Source organism: Lissotriton helveticus, chromosome 11 (assembly GCF_964261635.1).
Source record: "Lissotriton helveticus chromosome 11, aLisHel1.1, whole genome shotgun sequence".
NCBI lineage: Eukaryota > Metazoa > Chordata > Amphibia > Caudata > Salamandridae > Lissotriton > Lissotriton helveticus.
In genome coordinates, this window is record NC_136072.1 from 383,849,796 (window position 1) to 383,871,691 (window position 21,896).

Genomic DNA, 21,896 nt, shown 5'->3' on the forward strand with positions numbered 1-21,896 from the left:
AGACATCTGTTCTGGCATCCCTGTGTGTGTGTGTGTGCTGTTTGTGGCTAGACCCAGGGTGTGTGTGTGTGTGTGTGTGTGTGGACTTGCAAGTATTGGCAGCCTTCAGTGTGTGTGGCACTGGTGTTGTGTGCTGCTGTTGTGAGGGGTGTATGTATGTACATTCCTCCTGGTGTTTGTCAGTAATGGAGTGTGTATATGGGCCCTGTGTGTTGTGCTGCAGGTGTACTCCTGTGAGGTGGTTGTATGCACGTGAGGCTGTTCCCAGTTAGACCCCCCAGGCCTTCCTTTCTTCCTTGTGCCTTTACCTGGTATGCCTTTCTGTCTCCCTGTGCTGTTGCACTGTGGTACCTGTGGTTTAACTTCACTGGCTGTACCAACCATGTGTGGTTTGATGGTCTGTGGGGGTGTTCTGTGTTCCTTGTGTTGCATGTGATGAGCACATGCTTGTTGTGTGTCTCAATTACCTTTTATTTGTGTGCATCCCACTTTGGCTTGCTGATTTGTTGTGCTCCATTGCTGTTGGCAATTTGGGTGTCTGTGTGTGTATGTGTGGTATGTATGTGTGACTATGCAGGCTGTGGGTTCATGTATATGTTTGTTCCTTGTATGTGTTCATTTGGTACTTCTACTCATGTTTGTTTCAATGTGTGCAGTGGTGTTGTGGTGTGTGTGTTTCCCTGGCACTGTGCTGTGTGCTGTGTGTTCGTGTGCAGCCACTTCTGCAGTGGCTGTCTCCCTGGTTGTTTGTTGTGGGGTGCAGGGTGTGGATAGACCTGGCTTGTTATTGTGCATGGGAGTGGATAGGATGGGCACACAGCATGTGCCTTCATGGGGTATGCTGATGTGTGGTGGGAGGAGGTGTGTCCCTGGGGTCTTTGTGCCCTGCCCATGCTTTGGAATTGCCCTGCCTTCTGCATTGTGAGCATATGTTCACCGCTGCGGTGACGTGACCGGGACATTGCTGCAAGTTTGCGGTAGATGTGTGTCCAGGATGCAGAGGGCTGACTTGGGGGCAGGTGGGTTATGTGTGAGTGCACTTGTGGATGTGTTGATGCCCCCAGCAGGGTGCCTGTTGTGGATTTGGACCCTGTGTCAGCCCGTGTGTTGTGTGTTGGATTTGTGTACTTGCGTACCTGCGGCGGCGTCCGCGGCGGCCCATCAGTTGGTAGTGATATAGCAGGTACAGCACCGGGAACACATGTGGAGCTTGGTCCATGGTGGGCGTGACCGGGTTGTGTGACCCGTGACTCTGGTATCGCGCTCCTCTATCGAGCTTCCGCCGTCTCTGGTTGGGCGGTGTCTCCGTTGCAGTGCATCTGCTTGTTTGGGCTATCCTAATTTGTGAAGCAGGGCGGATGTCATTCCACACAGCGGTGAGTCTCCATTGGCTCACACGGCCGCGGTGGTGGGCGCACTTTGATGACGGTGCGCATTGCACCGCGGCGGACGGGAACTGACATATGTTTTACTATACTAATATGGCGGATGTGTTTCCTGCTGCTCGCGGGCGGAAAAATAGTTTTCTCCGCCCCGCCAGCACCACGGTGGTGCCACCGCCCAACATCTCAATGGACCCCAAAGTCCCTTTCTATCTCGCCATGGATGGCACTGTCCATATCCTATGCTTAAGGACTTACCGGAGCTGCATAATTTATGCGGCACTCTAGGCCTGAAAGTTGTTTTGATATATATATCAGATATATATATGTAGATATATATCAGATATATATATATATATATATATATATATATATATATATATATATATATATATATATATATATATATATATGCACAAGAAGAGCGGCACAACCGGATACTTTTTAGAAGCTTTATTCACACTTCACAACACCCCACCGATGCGTTTCAGCCTCACGGCTTTTCTCACGGTCAGCAAGTCCTTCTTTAGTTTCCATTTATATACTGCCCCATATTTGCCTTAAGGTGGCATTATGGGATACGTAGTTCATGAAAAAATAATTTTATAAAACAATTACAACAAACAAAGGACTGGTGTGTTCCTTAAGTTAATGTATAGTACATTGCGTCCAAAGTTCGTTTCACTTAGGGCATATATTTTCATCATATTCTTTATCTTCAGTAATTTACTTCTTCAGTTTAGGGTATAGTACCCCTATTTACATTATTACTAGCCGGATAGGTTCATATTTACTCCAGATGTATGTGGAGATCCTCTCCAAAATTCATGCCTCTGGGATGCTTTGTTCGGAACCGAACAATGAAACGTGATTCCATTTGTCGGAGAAGACGGACTGTATCCCCTCCTCTTTCCAGTTTGGTGAGCATTTTTAATCCATAGTAGCTCATTGCTCGCCAGTCCCCATTTTGACAAGTACTTAAATGTTTCGCTGTAGCATACAACATGTTGGAGTTTTTCACGGCACGGATATGTTCCAATATCCTCTTTTTAAGCATGCATGTGGTGCATCCTATGTACTTCATTCCGCACCTACATTCAATGACATATACCACGTTTTTTGATGTGCACGTGATATATTGTTTGATAGGCATGCTTTTTCCATCCGGTTCCACCACATTTCTCATTCTTTTTCCTATTTTGCACGCTTTGCATGAGGTGCAGGGTTTGAAACCTATATTTTGTTCTGTCCACCATTTAGGTTGCTGCTTGATTTGAAAATAGCTTTTCACCAGTAGATCTTGAAGTGATGTGTTTTTTCTATACGTGATGGAAGGATGATTACCAGCCATTGTGCCTATATCCAGATCACTGGATATTAGATGCCAATATTTTTTCTTTTTTTTGGCAATTACTCCGCTCTCCTTGCTGTATGTTGTGACAAATCTTGGGAGATCTTTGTCTTGTGGGGGTTTTGGCTTTACAATCAGAGTCTCTGCTCTACTGATCTTATCCACCTTGTTTTTACAGTTTTTTAGGACATAATCTTTATATCCTCTTGACTGGAATCTGACTTGGCTTTCGTGTATTTTCTTTTCTGCATCTTCTGGTTTTGAACAGTTTCTTTTTAAACGTACAAACTCTCCATATGGAATACTTTTCAATAATGCCTTCGGGTGGAAACTGGTGCCGTGTAGCACACTGTTAGTTGCAGTTTTTTTGCGGAACAGAGTTGTTTCAAGTTTACCATTAGAGATATAGACCTTGGTGTCTAGAAAGTCTATTTCTCTTTTATTTGTTGAACAAGTAAATTGCAGACCAACCTCATTATCATTTAATCTGGCAAAGTATCTTTGAAATTGTTCATCAGTGCCATTCCAGATTAGGAAAAGGTCGTCAATATATCTGACCCACAGAATTATTCGATCTAATTCTTCCTGGTTGGTGTCATTCCATGCAATTGTCTTTTCCCACCATCCCATGGTGATATTGGCATAATTAGGGGAAAATGATATTCCCATGGCCGTGCCGCATTCCTGTTTGTACAGATTATTATTAAAAAGAAACACATTGTTTGTGAGACATAGTTCTATCATTCTTAGCAGCATTAATGTGTGATCCAACTCCTTGATACTGCGTTGTTGCAGGAAATATTTACAAGCTTTCCGGCCTACGTTGTGTCTTATCGATGTATAGAGTGACACAGCGTCAATTGAAAAAAGTGAATAGGTGTACTAGCGAGTAATCATTAAATATTTAAATATCTGTATCAGTGTCTCACTTTGTATATAAGTGGCTGCATGGGTTGGTGAGTAGCTACATGAGTGCGTATATGGGTTATTAGTTGTTTTTTTGAGTACCAAAATGAGTGTTTGTACGGTTCGGTGGGGAGTATTACTTAGCGCACAGATGCATGAATGACTGACTCACTGTTTGTATGTGTTTTGAAGACAGTATGTGTGCAGGACTGTATGGGTGGATGAGTGTGTGTATGGGTGTGTTAGTGAGTGAATAACTGTCTCAATAGTATCTTTGTGAGTAACTACATATGTTTTAAACTAGTATATGTGAAGATTGATGTATATAAGTGAGTATATCTGAGAGCGAGAGATTCTAAGACTTCCTTTATAAATAAGTATGTGTTTCTATAAGTGATTGTTTAAGAGAGTAAGTATGTCTATGATTCTGTAGAAGTTAGTGTAGTGGTGGGTGTATAGCTGTATATGCAAGTAAATGGATATTTGATAGTTTATTTGCATGTGTGAGTATGTGTGTGAGTAACTCTATAGATGAGTGTCGGTGTATAACAGGATATATAGGTGTATGAGTACATATGATGAGTGAGTACATCTATGAGTGACTATATAGAACTGTTGGTGAATGAGTGGATGTGTATGTAGATTTTGGGATTACTCAATAGGTTGTTCTGACTGGAATTGGTATCTCTTTTTTTTTTTTTATTGTAGTTTCTATTTTTGATCATGTGTATCAAAGGTTACATTACAGTGAGAGGAGGTCTGCCACAAGGATGATGTCATCAGTGATGTCATCAGGGATGTCATTTGAGATGTCATCAGTGATGTCATGAGTGATGTCACTGACCATGTCATGAGTGATGTAATATGTGACATCATCAGCAGTGCATTGCGGGCGCGCAAGTTATAGTTAGCTGAGCTAACTATAACAGAGGAATTTCAAAGGTTTTGTATGCAAGAAATGTTCAGCTAACTATAACGTGTTAAACCTACGGTTTTTTCAATGAATTTGCATAGTTTTTAAATGCAAATTCCTAACTTTAACGTGTGTGAAACCTATGTTTTGTTTCAATGAATTTGCAAGGTTTTTTAAATTCTAATTCCAAACTATAACGTGTGTGAAACCTATGTTTTTTTTAGTGAATTTCAAAGGTTTTGTAAATGATAATTTATAAATGTATTAATTATTAAGTCTTTCTTTTTATACTAATTTCTTATATTTTTAATATAAATATTTATATTTATTTTATTTGTTATACTATATTTCATATTCTTATTATAAAATAATAACAAAACTAAATTGCAAAGTAATTTTTCTATAACATTTTATTCAGGGAGTTTTGAGCATATGCTGCGTCAAAACCTTGCACGTGCTTGAAGCAGGTGTAAGGATTGATACAGCATTGTGAGCATAGGGCCCCAAGAGAATTGCTGGAGCTGTGTTATACTTGCAACCAACGTCAAGCAATAATTCATCTGTCTAGGAGATAGGGGAGTCTTGGGTGCTCCTCTCAGTTACTGCAGGACCCCCTTAATTTTACAGGAAAAAATGCTCAGAGGATCTGGTGTCTGACTGTTTCAGTAAGAGTCCAAAAACAGGCAGATAGGGGAAAAACGATGTGTAGGCAGAATGACTTAGCACAAGGAATTGCCACACATGCCAGAAGAGGGGAAACCCTTCCCCATTCTATTTAATCTGCAATTCTTAATTGTCACTTCACCTGATCCGGGCAATTCCATCATAGCGCCACTGGATTCAAGCTAGCCTGGCTGATGAGGTTTGATGCCCTGAAACCGGTCCCAGGATGCTCGTTTCCGGTCCAGGGAGGACCTGGCTTTGCAGTTCGGTCTGGACTGTTCCATGAGGCACAGGCTCAAGACTGATTTGCATATGGTTGGGTCTAAACTTGGATGGCATAGTGAGCTAAAGAACAATGGATTTAACCCAGATCTCTTGACTGGGGTGAGTGTTTAATTTGCTCTGCGTTCCGTCCATCATCTGTTGCCTTTTGCTTTCTCACTCTAAGTGCATCAGGTATGCCCAAACGTGGGTCCTGGGCTCACTGTGCCACTGAATTCAAGCTAGCCTGGCTGATGAGAGGTGGTGCCCTGAAACCGGTCCCAGGATGCTTGCTTCTGGTCCAGGGAGGACCTGGCTTGGCAGTTCGGTCTGGACTGTTCCCATGAGGCACAGGGTCAAGACTGATTTGCATATGGCTGGGTCTAAACTGGGGTGGCATGGGGAGCAAAAGAACCCAGATCTATTGATTGGGGGTGGGTGTCTTTTGCATTCCATCATAGTGGCAAGTGCTTTGAGTGGGGCTTGCTCCTATTCTGGCACCTGTCTCTTGTCGGAGTTCTCCAGCAGGGGTATGAGCAGGACCTGCCCATATCTCCTTAGCCTGTGTGTGCTTACGTGGAGGAGCGGATGGCTTAGCCACTACTTCTGTCCTATATAGCCAATTCAACTACTTTGCAACTGGGCTGACCCGCTGCTGTTGCGTTCTCCACTTATCTTGAATAGCATTGCATAGGGATAGCAAGGTATTTTCATTGCCAAAGATTCCATAACTAATCGCAATACAGCGAAGTCCTTTTAGAGTACAGCTTTTCGTTTTTTTTTTTTAACTGATCCTGAATGGTGTCAAAGGCTTTTGGTACTTCATAGGTCACCTCTGAGCCAGCTCCGATAGAAGGTCGGTTAGCTCCGTTTTATAAGAGCGCAGCTGAATTTGTAGATACTGAAGGCGTCCTGAAGGGCTCCCGTGTAAGTTAGAGGGGAGCGGAGCGCTTGTTTTTATACGCCTGCAGTATGTAATGTCAGTTCATTTACCCGATATCTCTGCGAGTTGGAACATTATTTTAGACAGCACAGCTCAGATACAGAAACTGGCAAATCTTGCTCACTGGTTCTAAGCTGCCTTGTCTAAAAAAACGAAGCGCTAACTCATGCTGTGTTAAATACAATGTCGGACTGGCCTATAAGCAATCTGGCAGGGCTGGTCTCACAGATTAGTGTATGGGCTGTTCGTGTTAATCGTGTATCAGTTTTATGGTCTAATATGACCTTTTTTAGCGTTGATTTTTCTGATATTACCACAAACATTGCCTACATCAATCCCAACTGTATGCAGTCTCACTTACCTTGTAAAACAGTTATACCGCGTGTTTTTATATTTGATTACAAATGAGGGCCACCTTTTCAGCTTTCTGATTTGTTCATAAAAAACACATTTAATGTGTTTCCCAGGCCTCTTTTTGTATCCCATTCCGACCCTGGTTGAATGAATTGACTTTACCCACTGCTAACGCCTAAAAACCGCCGTTCAACTCTGCCGAGGCAGCACAGCCCATCATGATGGGGGGCCGTGTGTTATTAGAAGGAGGCGGATTTAATGGGAGTGAATACTTTTCAGACCCGCATTTCATTGATCCTGTTATTGTATTTGTATCTTCTCTTCCAAACTGAACGGTGGCTGTCCACTGTAACTAATTAGTATGAATTTAAAAACTAGCGGATGCTTTATGGAGCCATAAAACTCCAAAAAGCAAATACAACCCAGTGGTTTGTAGGAGGGTCCATTAGCAAATATTTTTTTAAACACAGATAAAAATTGAGCAATGGGAGGCATGCTCCTTTAAACATAAGCAGCAACCCCCGGCAACAGTCTGCAGCGAGGATGCCATTACTGGAGAAATACTTCAAATTAATGCCCTTGGCATCGGGTCAATGAAAATGAAGATTAATGAATCGACGTGATTCAAGCTAGGATCCAAATGTGCAATAACGAAATGAGGAATTTTTCAAATGGATTGCTGCTATAATATCGTAATGTTTTTATTGTTCTGTAATAATTATGTATTGTAATGGTGCTCTCCGTGGCGTTGTTGAGCTGCATTCTAGTTGCATTTTTTAATTAACTAAAACCAACAAAACCCAATTGATCAATTTAGAAATGACTCGCTTAGATAAAAAGTAAAGCAGAGAGCACAATGATCTTCCGTGAGTAAAGCTGGTACACAACAAAGGAGAGGCACAGAAAGGGCTATCAAAGCACAGTAGTGGCTTGTGCACAGTGGGCACTAACTTCTCTGAAGGGTTTGCGGGTGGTGGGGTGGGGGGTGGGGTGAGGAGGGAAGATGAGTCCATTGTCTCCAAATATGTTTTGAAAATGGGGCCAAATAATGCATTTCAGAGCTTAATTAGTAACTGAATTGGGGGCAGAAATCTCAATGGAAGCCTTGGTCAGTTGCAGTTGTTGAAATTCAGAACTGGGGTGATTTAAAGCGAATCCATGAGCAGAGGTAACTGATGAAGTGGTGGGAAATAAATGGCCAGTGCAAAATGCAAAAAGCGAGCGAGCTGTATTGATGCAAGGACATTCGGAGGAGGATTTTCACAAAAGTACATTTTAAATAAATGAGGCTACAGAGTGCATTTTAGAGAATATTTCCACCCAAAATGGGAGCGAAATGTTTTTTTTTAACAGGCATAATCGGGAGTCACAATTGTTCAATTTTTAAGGAGGGTGACTTGAAGTGAAATCATGAACAGCAGGTGCTGGTAATGTCTGAGGTGTGTCATAAGCACCCCTTATGAACAGCAATACGAATGGGATGCAAGGGATCCATAACTGCTCCTGGGGATGGGACATTTTGTAAAAATTCATGCACCTTTGTGCATTTTGGAGCACAAAGCGGACATTATGGGGTCGATTACGAGTAAAGGTGCTATTTATCGCACCTCAAAAATAGCGATACCTTGTTGTTCGTTATTTATTGGAATCGATAAACAGCCCCTATATAAACAGGGGCTTACACGTTGATCTGAATACACTGACCAACTCATAACCAGACCCAAAGTGGTATAGGTTTTGAAGGCACACTCAAGATACAGTTGAATACTTTAATTTTGTGCCAAGCAAAACTGGCTCTCAGACGCAGTGTTTTGGGCTTCAACTTGACCCAAAATCTTAGGAAAATTGAAGCAAATCTCCATTTTTCAGTGTATTGTCACTATAATTTGGCTAAGGGTTAATGGTATGACATAAAGTTCAACACCTATTGGTGTGTGGTTTCACATGACCTGACACAACTATGACTGGAAATCTAAAAACACACATCAAACAGATGCTGTCATAATGTCTTCAAAGCTTTATGATACATGTAGGGAAAGGCCTTCAAAAATCATGAAATAAAAGCCAGAGCAAGAAGGCAGCAAGGTAACTTCACTAATAGGTCTCCTGAGCTGTTGTACCTGGCCCTCTCTGTATGGTCACCCCAAACATTTTGCCTTCACTCCACTCATTTGCTGGACCCATTTTTGTTAGCTTTTAAAACTCTGTGCACTTTACCACTGCTAACCAGTTCCGAAGTGCTTGTATTTCTCCTTAAAACCTGGCAAATCTGCTCTAAACCTGATTAGCACACTTGCTTTACTTGTACATTCCTAATAAAGGGTACCACATGTATCCAGGGCCTTTCAATTAAATGATACTGGTGGGCAAGCGGGCAGTAGCACTCATGATGCCCTGGCAAAATGAACCTTTTACCAGGCCTAAAATCTCCTTTTTAATACTTATAAGTCACCCCTAAAGTAATAGCTCAAGCCTCATAGAGCCCATTGTATTGAAAAGGTAGGACATGTGTACTTAAGTTTTACATGTCCTAGCAGTGAAAACTTGTAAAAGTTGCAAGGTCTATCGACGTCAAGGCCATCTTGGGCATGGACTTCGGACTCCACTGCTCAGAGCTTTCCTACTGTCGACAACTGCACCAGGATCCCGGTTTTCATCAACCCATAGTTGTCGACCCCCACTTTGGATCCAGCTTGCAGCTTGCCCCTCCCCCAATGACTCATTGACATAGCTGCCAAGTTTTCACATTGCTTATGTGTGACATTTCCATTTTTTCAGTGTACTTATGAATGATATTCTACTACCAAATCTGGGACACTTCGAGCCTTTTCTCCAAAGGAAAACTCAAGCAACAAAGTCCATGTGAAGGGATAAAAATCGAAAAGTACCACTTTGTGAGCAATTAAGAACTGCGGCAAAACACTGAAATGCAAGGTCTCTAACCTACAGTGAGGAATCTAATACCAGTCATCATGCAGTGCCTCTCTCCCCCAGCACATTGTATTAACCGACATGTCTGTTCAAAGTGCCCACTGGCTGCTTATCAGTCCTCCATCCAGCCTTACTGCAGCTCTTTCTAGGCTTGGTACAGAACAGGCATGCCTGAGAAACTTGCGATTTTGCCCTCCAGGGCCAACCCGCACACGTGAATGCCAGCCAGCCCATGACTCTGAGATCATCATGACTTCTTCCCATCATTCGCTGTTGCAAAACGTCTAAAGTGCCTCAGTGTTGAACTCCCTTGACTATAACAAGAAATGCCCTGTGACTTGGCAGTTAGTCCTTTTCAGTGCCAGCCTCACTGCTTCACGGTTGCTGCCTGCTCTCTTCACCCGAGGCTCGTCTCCCCTTGCTATAAAACAGCCAACTAGCAAGGAACTGTCTCGGACTGGGCTGGTGCTGATTGCTGAACTTGAGTCCTACGAGTTCAGCCTGTACCAGTAACCTGTTCTGTACTGCACGGTGCCATCTGCTTACTATAAAAATACTAGCAGTGTTTGAGATGAGTTGCAATCAGGCTGAGCCAGTACAGGCATTGCTGCTAATTATTTTGGCAGGCAGAGGCCTTCCGAGACAGTGGCATTGGACTTTGGGGCAGAGGTATAAAAATACCTTTTTTGCGATTCTCAAATAGCGATTTTTTGAGAATCGCTATTAGAGAAATGCAAAATGGTATGTATATAAAAATGCGCTATTTTTTAGCGATTTTTTAAAATTCCATAATTGCGATTAGCAAATTGCTTATAGCAATTAACAAATAATTTCCCATTCATTTCAATAATTTCCCATTCATTTCTATGGGCCAGGAGGCCCATAGGAAGGAATGGGAAGGTATTCTCAATTTGCGATTCGCAATTTGCGAATTGCAAATTGAGAATAATTTCAAGGGTGCAAGGGTGTCTTAAGGACACCCTGCTGCACCCCTGAAATTTACATGTGTGCGCATAAGGCGCACATACATGCCCTAAGGACATGTATGAGCGCCACATGGCACTTTACAACTGCCAAAAAGTGCATTTGTAAAAGAATTCGCAAATTACCACCAACTACAAGTTGGTGGTAATTTGCGATTCCTTAGTGTAATTCTCAAAACTGAATTGCTTCTTACGTAGTATTTCCTAAATGCTTACGCAATATTAAGGAATCGCAAATTTGCAATTCCTTAATATTGCGATGCGTTTCAGATGATACATTCCATTTTCCATTCTTTTTGTCGCAAACGCTGCTTTTTACCAAATCACAGCGTTTGCGACAAAAAAATCATTTGATACATCTGCCCCTTAGTTCCTTATTAGTGAGTGCAGCTCTCAGTGGTCCACACTGTTGCACAGAGAGGCTGGATTCTTCTGTTGTTGCTGCTGGGCGCTGGCTGTGTCCAAGACAGTGCCAATGTTGGTAAAGCCATTTTAAACTGTGCAGCTGGACTGGATGGGCAACCGCGTTGCACGGCAGCAGTAATCTATCTGGATGGTGACAACTTCAGAATACATGGGCATGGTGAGTTAGAAAATAGAGTAGGAAAATAATATAAATACACAAGCTAACAGAATCAACTACGCATCATAAACTAACATAAAGTAAAAAAGTAGAAGACATTTTAAATAAGGTTTCACAAGAAGCTTAACAAACAACAACAAAATGGCTTCCTTTTACTCTTAACAAAAAACATATGCCTAAAAGAATCCAATTAATAGCGAAAGACACATGAGCCATACAATTCAATTCAATTTACTTTCTTCGATTAATTTGAGTTAATCATAAAAGTTCAGAAATACATCATAGGTATTTGCTATAAAAAATGCCAAAGGTGATGATTAAAAAACCATTAAAACAATATAAATGTATTAAGAAAAGCAATTCATCTCAGCAAGTGTACACTTTCCTGGTTTTCAGTGACTGGCATAAAATTGGAGGCAACACAAAAGCAGATTAGGGGGTCGGGCAACATTCGTAAAAAATATAGAGCCGGGGATATTGGCAAAAATTATACTTGTGCATGATTGGAATTAAAAACCTCTTACAGTGTTCACAGTAAAATTTTCAAAAAAAGAAAATTTGCAAATCTGATGAGCTTTCACGTGGGCAACACGGAACATAGTGGGAAGAGTATATACCAGTAGGAAAGCCCACCATGCATGGAATGAGATTAAGGCAAAACCTTAATAAAATAAATATATGACGAGGGTTTGTTACGAGATCCAGATAAGATGGAACCCCCTCACCATGCATTGGGCCCTCGAGATACTTACAAACCATAAGTTTGAGGGACTGAGCAGTAAATCTGGCCTCGTTCGTAAATTTTAAAAAGCGGGCTTTTAAGGCTTTTTCGAGATAGACCAGCATTTTTCTGGAGTATCAAACAGACTCCTTAGGTCCAAGGCATGAAGAGTATTTTTGATATATGTTAACCACATTATACTCTGGACATGTTCTAAAGACAGACAATCCACAGTGATTTGTTGAGTGAGGTTAACTGTATCTCTACTCCTAATTGAGTGCCAAAGGAGAATTGGTGCTACATATATTTGTACAATAATATGGGGGATGTTCAACTCATAATGTATGCTAAAATTGGAGCATCTGATGGGGAGGCTCATCATTTTTTTCCAAAATTAATTTTCAATTTTTTAAATTCATTTTACATTAGCATGGCCCCATAATTCTGCACCATGGGAAGCTACTGAGATTGATTTAGCCCCATACACTTTTTGAACAATATCTAAATGTCTTGTGACCAGATTTTTAGTAAACAAATTGATGGCATTAGTGCTCTTTTCTAGCATCATTCATTGGTTAACCACCATATTGGTCCAAGATAATCTGTGATCAAGGGTCACCCCAAAGTATGAAAATAGCTCGGTTTGCACTACTTTGCGGTCAGAAAAAAAAGGAAGGGAGATCCATCATCTTTTTCCCTGCAAATAAAATAAAAGACGTGGCTTCATTCATTTTTTAGGCCCTGACTTAACACATAGTTTACATAAGTGTCTAACAGTTTCTGGAGGGCCCTACACATGAGGGCTAATAACACTGCATCACCTGCATATAGTAAAATTGGGATGCACGTCTTGTTTATTATGGGGATGTCCAGGGTTGATTCTAAGAGTTAGGACTCTACTCCATTTGTATATAAGGAAAACAGGAATGGGGCGAGAATGCATGCTTGCCGGATCCCCCCATGTGATTTGAAACCATCTGGTGCACTCCCCCTGTTGGCCCATAGCGTACACAGGCTTCAACCTATGAGTACAGCTACCTTAAAAAAGTAATTATAGCTTGACCTACCCTCATTTCCTTCATGATCCTCCATAGATGGGAATAATTAAAGGAGTCAAAAGCTGTGCTTAAGTCCATTAAGGCCAAATAAAAATGACCTTGTTTGGCGTGTGTGTGTTTTGCTATAAGCAGACTCGGGTTGAGACATTGGTCTTGTGTGCCCCTACCCTTTTTAAAGCCGTATTGGGCCGGGATCAAGATGTTATTCATCTCCTCCCAGGCCTCTTGTTTGTTTAATAAAACTCTGCCCATGAGTTTTGCCGTGCTATCATGGAGGGAGATTGACCTGTAATTTCTGGGGTCAGTTTTAGGGCCATACATAAATCTTCACTCGACCTGAACTCCTGAATCTTGGAGTGTACTGAGCAGAGGAGGGGATGCCTGACATGACCACATGAGGGATGGTGGGTTAGTTGATGACAGAGCAGCAAAATAAAAGAGTGCTAGGGAGCCGGGGAGAGATGAGCGAGTATTTATTTCACATTGAGCGGACTAGAGAGTGAAAGAAAATTAAACATTCTGGTCTCATTTATGTTTTTTTGCTGTAGGGCAGCGCAGGAGGCTTTGCTGCTGTGCTGCCCTATGGCAAAAGAAAAGGGCAGGTATGCGCGGTATCATTTATGAGGTGTTGACTTAGGGAAGTGCTGCAAGGAATCTTCCTTCACGGTCCTACGTCAGAACAAAAGGGCAGGAATGCACTGTATCTATGTGATACAGCACATTCCTGTCCTTTTCCCCTGTGTCAGAGCACAATGAGCTGCTGTGCGCCAGCGCAGGCACCTTTGCACCATGGTGCAAGTGTGCCTGCGTGGGCGGGATGATTATTTTTGTTCAGGAAGGGAAACCTTCCTGCACAACAATCACAAGAGGCTTTTTCTTCTTTCCATGTGTGCTGCATTCTGCAGCACACATAGAAAGAGGAAAAGCGAGGAGAAATAAATATATTTCTCCTCGTTGTGCCCCCCTTAGTCCTACCCTGCAGAGGCATATGTTTTTGGTGCTACCTCAGACTTACAATTTCTTGTAAATCTGGGGCAGAGTCAAAAAGTCATGGATGTTGCTGGGAACACAGTTTTCTGCATGAAAGGGGCACATATTTATAAGGCCATGAAAAGTCACGTAATGTGGCTTTACGTGGCCTGATAAATATGCCAGTGGCACTTTGCGCCACAGAAACATCAAAAAAGTGACGTTTCAGCAACGCAAAAGTGCTGGTTGGGCCTCATAACTGAGGCCCTCTGCATTGAGTCTGCAGCCATCTCAGAACAACATGCACAGTCAAAAGCCTTGCTGGAAAGCAACTGCAGGCAAGACACTGCCCAGTGGACATGCGTGGGGCACTCTCTGGCAGCCTGAGCTTGGTCTGGAATTATTTTTGCTTATATTACCCAGGCGCTGGTTTATGATGTGTTTAATTCTCAAGGCAACAGCCAATTTCACTTGAAGTGGGTGAACATATACACCTTGCAGCAGTCACTGTTTATCATGAACAGTGCAAACAAAAAGTGGGACAGCCTGCATGGTTTCCACAGTTCACTAAAGGCCAGCGTGCTTGATTCTTCAATGCAGCTCTTCATAAGGCGCGCCTCATGGTGTGGTCCAGGGATCTATAATATGCATGACTAATGCATTTTAGTACAGTGATGCGGATAATAACAGTGAAATGTGTTAGTCTAACCCTTGATCAGTATTACTTGACTGAGCTTCCTTAAATTACAACTTTTCCTCCACAAACGTTTGTAAGTCAGAAGTAGAGGTGGGCGGAACTTACGGAGTTTCACTCCGCGGAATCACGCAGAATTACATAAAAACTCCACAAAACTTCGCAGATTCATGCCCGTAGAACACAAGGTAATGTAACAAACAACATGCTAAATAAAGACCCCTACAGTTCAATCTCAGAAAAATAGTGATGTAATGTTTTGATTTCTTCACTAGGTGATGGTATAAGACTGACGCAAGAACACAATAAGTCTTCTGAACCATATTTAATTATGTTAGTTGGTGAAAATATTTATCTATATGATGATGAGGCATTCAGAGCTGAAGAGATGATGTGTCAATTAGACAAAAAGTCAAGGCAGGGAATGGTGGGGGGGTGGTACGTGTTCTCAATGAAATACTCATGTCCAGCTGATCAAGGGTTTAATCCGTTCCATGCTCGTGACGGAAACACCCCGTCACGAGCCACAGGCACACTGTGCTAATGACGGAGTGGTTCCTTCACACCGCGGCCGCTCCGCCCACGCTGCATCAATTCCGCGCCTGCCCGGCTGAATTGATGAGCAGGCCGGGCCATGACGGACCCACTCCATCATTAGCACAGCGCACTCGTGACGGAGTGGTTCCGTTACAAGCATGCCGGCGCGGTGCGACCACCCTCCCCCCCAGTGCCGCGGCGGAATTACCTTCGCGGCCAAGGGGTTAAGGACGTGTTCTTACATTTTTTCTGTTTTGAGAAGTGTTCATTTCCAAATTATGGGCTCTGTTTATTTGGGGCTGAGTAAAGCTCCTGTTTTATGTGCCAGCATGCATACGTTCGATACATTTAAACCGACCATCATGCTTACTGCTGCTAGTTCTAGCCCCATGGCTCACAGATGTTTATGCCTGGATAAAATGGGAAACACTTTGAGACATACATGGCCCTAATGCCACCGGAGCATCACTTCTTCTGACGCTCCAGTGGCATTGCTCTCAACCTCATATTTAAAAGGTGGTGTTAAGCCACTTAACGTGGCTTAACTCCACCTTGTAAACATGCCCCTTACCATAGTATTTACAACAAGGGGTTAGTATACCATAGTAGTCTGCTGTGACAAAGAGGCGGTCAATGGGTGTTGCAGTGGGCGTTCCGCTGCAACACCCTTTGCTTTTTGACACTGCCCCATATTTACAATGATGAGGCCGCCCCAAAAACTAAGACCAGGGAATACCTTGGTCTAAAGATGACGGTACGAGGGGAAGTCATACATTTGCAGCACACATAGAAGGAACAAATCGCCTTTAATTATTGTTTATGTGCAGGTAGGTGTGCCTTCCTGCACATAAAAAATCACCCCTGCAGCACAGGCACCTTTGCAATATGGTGCAAGGGTGCCTGCGCAGGTGCTAAGCCTCTTTTTTAGTTTAACTTGGGGAAATGCAGGGGTGTGCCGTATGTTGTAAATACAGCACATCCCTGCGTTTAAAAAATGTTGGAGTGCGACGTTATCAATTTGGAAGTAACACCACACTCCATTTTATTGTAAATATCCCCCTACATTTCTTCTCGTCTGAACAGCAGATTTCCTCCAGCCTTGTCAAGTAAATGAGCCGTCTTGCAAGTTGGGCATATTCTGTGCTCTGAAGGAATTCTGAGCAATGACATGCAAGACGCTAATACCCTTGGAGGTGAGGGATACTTATTACAGATAATTGCATGTTTTATAGAATATTGGTAATGCAATATTATGTAAAAACCATTCAGCTGATCAAACCTCGGACATAAAAGTAATGATTATAAAAGCAGCGCTTGGCAGGCCTCTAGTGCTAACCTTTGCAGAATTTAACGTACCAACATATTGGGATGTGTTGACTCGTGAAGAGTATCTGTGTTTAACACATTAGCATACAAGCCTTCTGGTAATGCTCAACTAATTCAAAAAATCGACGGGAGACAGTAGTGCTCAATCTTGCAGTGATGAGGTATTAATGGAAAATGAAATCAAGGTAAAGGTAGCATGTGTCTGTATTTTTCAAGTTTATATAAAATTCCGTTTTGCATTTGTACTAAATAAGGGGGCGATTTCAAAACTTTTTATAATTGTTTCCGTGTTTATTTGTGTGGAAAGTGCATACTTTATGCCTACTTGTATTAAGATGCATACTTGGTTAATGTTGGATTCACAAACTGTGAAACAGTTGTAAATCCGATAGTTTACACTACACACCATTCAGTGACTGTGCACACGTAATCGTCAGTTGTAGGTCTAGCGAACCCATGGCTAGTGCAATGCAGCATACAGACCACTCTGTTTATTTATTTGGCTTAGAAAACCATCAACGGCAAACTCAGGAGTAGAAAAACGTGTCTAGGACAGCCCATCCGCCTGTACACAACCCAGGATAATTATTAAGCTACAGCTTGAGAGGACCTTCATTTTTATTTATTTAAATATAAGTATTTAATTTTTAGGAGCAGTGATTATGAAGCGAGAGCCCTCTCTTCTTTAGACTCTTGATGTGTTGATGCTTTGTACACAGCAGCCAGAAGGAGCCTGCCCTGCATGTGAGCAGTTAGCATACACTCAGCACCTCTCATTAGATTAACTGCGTTGCCTAACGCAGGCACCGGGTCACAACCCATACAAAGCATAAACATTTTAGCCCTCTGCCACAACGTCATGAATGAAATGAAATTTGTACTTGTAAAGCACACTTATACCCCAACTGGGGTGTCCTGGCGCTATAACGCATACCACTGTGGACCCCTTCCTGGCTTTTCCGAGTGAAATATCCACTCCTGGGCACCCCTAAGGTGAAGATAGGCATCCCAGCGCTGTTTGGGCCGTTGTGGAGATTAAGCAAGCTATTGCCCAGAGTTGCAGAGTGGGACCCATGATTAGAATAGGCACCGAGGCGAGAATTATCAGGTCCGAGGAAATTAAGCCCAAGACCTGCCGAGGTGGGAATTGAACCCTGGTCCCGGGCCAGACCTCTGCATCAGGGTCTGCCACTTTAACCATTGAGCCACACTTCTCCACATGTACACCCTTCCACCCTTCCACCCTTCCACCCCACAGACCCCAGAACCCGTCGCTGGCAATCACAAAGTGCCCCTTCAACAGCTCCCAAAAGAGAGAAGCACTTCACCTGTAGTCGGGATGTTTGGGAGGTCGGCTGGAGCAGTGGATGGCTGGGGGAGTTGGAAGTGCCCAGGCCCAGGAAGTGCGAGGGCAGGAGGCGCTGGTGGCAGCCGAGATTGGCGAGTAGAGAAAGATTTGTGAAGGGGGAAATCAGGTTTCTGATAAATGAGTACAGGGAAAAAGTTAGCAAGATTTCAGTTTTACAATCACTCACTTTTACATTCTCACAGTGAGCATGCCCAGTGAGCTGGGTGATGCCCCAGAACTCACAGAGCCACTGGGATGCACTGTCTCGGAATGCTTGCTCAGAAGCATGAGGCAGCGGCCTGCTGAATGACAGGAGGAAAGACAAATGGCCCATGCTGCTGGAATGGCATGATGAACAAAAAACGACGGGTTTAGGCCCAGATCTCTGTACTGGGGTGAATGCATGACATTGTTCTGCATTCTGTCCATCAATTGTTCTTTTTGCATTTGTCACCCCGAGTGGGACAGGTATGCCCAGACGTGAGTCCTGTGCTCTCCATGCCACTGGAGTCAATCATGGCTGATGAGGGGTGAAACTCCAAACCAGTCCTAGGATGCTTGCTTCTAGTCCAGGGAGGACCTGCTCTGGCAATTTGGGCTGGACAGTTCCCATTGGGCGCAAGGTAAAGACTGATTTGCGTATGGCTGGGTTCAAACTGGAATGGCATGGTGACCAAAAAAATTATGGATTTAGGCCCAGATCTCTTCACTGGAGTGAATGTATGACATTGTTCCGCATTCTGTCCATCAACTGTTGTTTTTGCATTGTCACCCTGAGTGGGACGGGTATGCCCAGACGTGGGTCCCATGCTCTCCATGCTCTCCATGCCACTGGAGTCAAGCTATTCTAGCTGAAGAGGGGTGAAACCCCAACACCAGTCCTAGGATGCTTGTTTCCAGTCCAGGGAGGACCTGGCCTGGCAGTTCTGGCTGGACTGTTCCCATTGGCGCAGGGTCAAGACAAATTTGCATATGGCTGGGTTCAATCTGGAATGGCATCGTAAGCAAAACAACGATGGATTCAGGCCCATAGCTCCATAGTAGGGTGAATGTATGAAATTACTCTGCATTCTGTCCATCAATTGTTCTTTTGGTATTGTCACCGCGAGTGGGACAGGTATGCCCAGATGTGGGTCCCGTACTCTCCATGCCACTGGAGTCAAATTATCCTGGCTGATGAGGGATGAAGCCCCGAAACTGGTCCTGGGATGCTTGTTGCCAGTCCAGGGAGGACCTGGTCTGGCAGTTCGGGCAGGACTGTTTACATTGAGCACAGCGTCAAGACTGATTTCCATATGGCTGGGTTTAAACTGGAATGGCATGGTGAGCAAAAAAATGATGGATTTAGGCCCGGATCTCTGTACTGGGGTGAATGTATGACATTGTTCTGCATTCTGTACATTAATTGTTCTTTTTGCATTGTCCTCCCTAGTGGGACGGATATGCCCAGACATGGGACCCATGCTCTCCATGCTACTGAAGTCAAGCTATCCTGGCTGGTGAGGGGTGACACCCTAAAACCGATCATAGGATGCTTGTGTCCAGTACAGGGTAGACCTGGCCTGGCAGTTTGGGCTGGACTGTTCCCAATGGGCACAGGGTCAAGACTGATTTGTATATGCCTGGGTTCAAACTGGAATGGTTTGGTGAGCAAAAAACAATGGATTTAGGCCCGGATCTCTATACTGGGGTGAATGTATGACACTGTTCTGCATTCTGTCCATCAATTGTTATTTTTGCTGAGACCAAGGTGGTAGTGGTGGACTTCAGGATGTCGTCACAACCGCCTTTTTGCGAACAGGTGAGTCTAGAGTGCATGCGGATGGGGTCTAACTGAAACCAACCTGGTGGTGAGCTTATCGGTCCTAATACTGGTGAGGTGGCCTTGCAGCTAAACGGCCTGTCTGGACAGTCCATCTGGCCCTACGTCAGGTGGCCGGCAACATGTCAGGAGCTGGTCACGTTTGGACGCTTGCAGTCCATTGGGGATGTAAATGCAGTAGAGGTGGCAGAAAGGGCCTGAGTGATTATCGAAGAGTGCCCCCCTCCACGATCGTGTGCGCCCTACCTGGACCACTGGTTCTCCAGAAGTGACTGTGGGGTTCGGGGTGAGATGAATACCACAGTCCTCACTACCGAAAGGCTCCTTGTCAAAGGCTTGAAGAACCTCCTGCCATATTTTTGGTATATTTGATTGTTCAAGAACATTTGTCTTGAGAGGTCCAGGTCCTACCTAATGCTGCCCGCTTGTTGCTTGCACCGCCTGTAGCCTCTGGTGATCCCTCACACTCTTGCAACACTTCTGTTGGTCAGAACTAGGGAGCATACTACTCAATCTCCTTGTGGGACTACAGATTTATGAAGACTTGTGGCCTCAGGACTACACAAACCCCTGCAGCATAACGGGATGGGAAGACCTTAAGCAGCATAAGTTCCCTTTTGAACAACCCAAAGCTCCTCAGTGCCAGAATTTGCTCTCTAACACAGAAGATAGCACAGTCAAGGAAGCTGTGCGTGGCACCCCAGACGGCACTGCGGCCATTATGGCTGAACTTCATACAGGACTCCAGTTGCTTAACTCCCACTTTGATACCCTATCCAACTAACCAATAGGCTAGATCGTATGGGCAGTGAATGTACCACCCCTGCACCAGGCTAAATGGCACCAAGGAGTGCATCTCAGAGCTAGAAGTCAATAACACATCGACTGCAAATCATCTGGGCAAGCTAGATTGACTCCTCAAGACCGTCATAGCGAAGAACAAAGACATGAAAGCACGATGACACCATAATATTGCAAGCAATTTACAAGGGGGCCTTAGACACAATACCACACTTGTTATACCAATAAGAGCCTATTTTAAATGGTGCAATGATCATGAGAAAAAATACCTCATAATGTCTCAATAGTGAACAAACTCACATAAACAATTGTCAAAAGATGATCCGTACACTCAAAAAATTCCACTGCAATTGTCCAAGAACATTATTTCTGGTATTTTTTACTTTAAGAGAATAATGATCTAAAATATTTGAGCGAGACGCCTCCTTGGGAGCTCTCTGTAGCCGAAAAGGAGGAGTTAGAAGTTGAATTCCGGTTAGAGGAACTGGTCACTGCTCTCGGCAATCTTCCCTCGGGGAAAGCAGCAGGGCGGGACCAGATCCCGGTGGAATTTTTTAAAATATTCCAAACAGTGATCATAGGGGACATGTTTAATATCATAGTGATGGCACAAAAGGGTGAATCCGTACCTGAGTCCTGGGGTGCAGCCAACATCATCGTAATACCCAAGAAGGGTAAGCCCATAACCGAACCAGGCTCGTACCGCCCAATTACGTTGATGAACGCTGACGTCAAGGTCTACTCAAAGATACTGGCTAAAAGATTAGCAGGGGTGGTTGAGGGTTTAGTTAGCCCCTCCCAGCATGGGTTTATCCCAGGAAAAGGAACAGCACAACACGTCAGGCAGGTCATTACCATGTTTGATGCAGCAGGTACCCTAGGAGACCCCATGGCAGCGTTGTATCTAGACGCAGAAAAGGCGTTTGATGGGGTCTCCTGGGGATACCTATGGTCAGCCATGGAATTGGGGAGGGCTTCATCAAGGCCATACAGACCCTGAATATCAACCCAATGGCTAAGATTAGGGTCAATAGGGGATACTCGACAGCAGTCAAGATTTGCAGAGGGACTAGGCAGGGCTGCCCGTCATCCCCCCTGCTGTTTGCATTATACTTGGACCCCTATCTGCGTAGGCTGGAACTGAACCCACAGATTCCGGCAATGAATATAAACGGCTGCGCGATAAAAACTCTTGCGTATGCGGATGACGTTGCCATTCTGACACCTAACCCCTCCGTTGCCATTAGGGAGATTGAAGCAGAGGCTCAATGTTTCGGTCAAATATCTGGATACAATCTGAACAACTCTAAGACACAGATTGTTGAAAATAGATATTCTGCGTGTTTTGAC